Below are 594 nucleotides of genomic sequence, written 5' to 3' on the forward strand. Positions count from 1 at the left end.
TTTTTTTTTTTTTTTTTTCATTTTCTTTTTCTTTATCGTCGAAAGCTCGGTTTATTCTATTGACGATGACATCTAATAAAGATCGTTTGACAATTTTTCTTTTTGATTATTTTCTATCTTTCCTTGTAGACGAGCAGCAATTGAAAGGTCAAGCGAATCGATAATCGAAAGCTGTGTGGTCGAGGCTAATAGCAGGTATCGTGTTACCTGACTGATATCGTTATTACCTCTCGCAGATCAACACTTTGGGCGTGGATGCAATTTTAAGGCATCTAAACTGAACAAATAATTTCTTTCTTTCTTTCTTTTTTTTCCTATTCTTATTCCGATTTTTTCGAAAATTTTTATCATAACACGAAACACGTTAAAAGAAAAATATGCAAATCGTTTAACTCCCCTTATACAGTCACGCGAACGTAAATTTCACGGAATCAAAATACACGATGATTAAACTCAGTCGCACCTTTTAATTAAATTATTTTAATAATAGTAATAATAAAAAATGTAATTGTATACTGCAAAGATTGTATATATTGTGTATGATTTATTAGACATAATATAATAAATAAAAAATAAGATTAGAAAGAAAAGAAT

This window comes from Polistes canadensis, unplaced genomic scaffold (assembly GCF_001313835.1).
Source record: "Polistes canadensis isolate GaletaPanama2010 unplaced genomic scaffold, ASM131383v1 scaffold_198, whole genome shotgun sequence".
NCBI classification, from domain to species: domain Eukaryota; kingdom Metazoa; phylum Arthropoda; class Insecta; order Hymenoptera; family Vespidae; genus Polistes; species Polistes canadensis.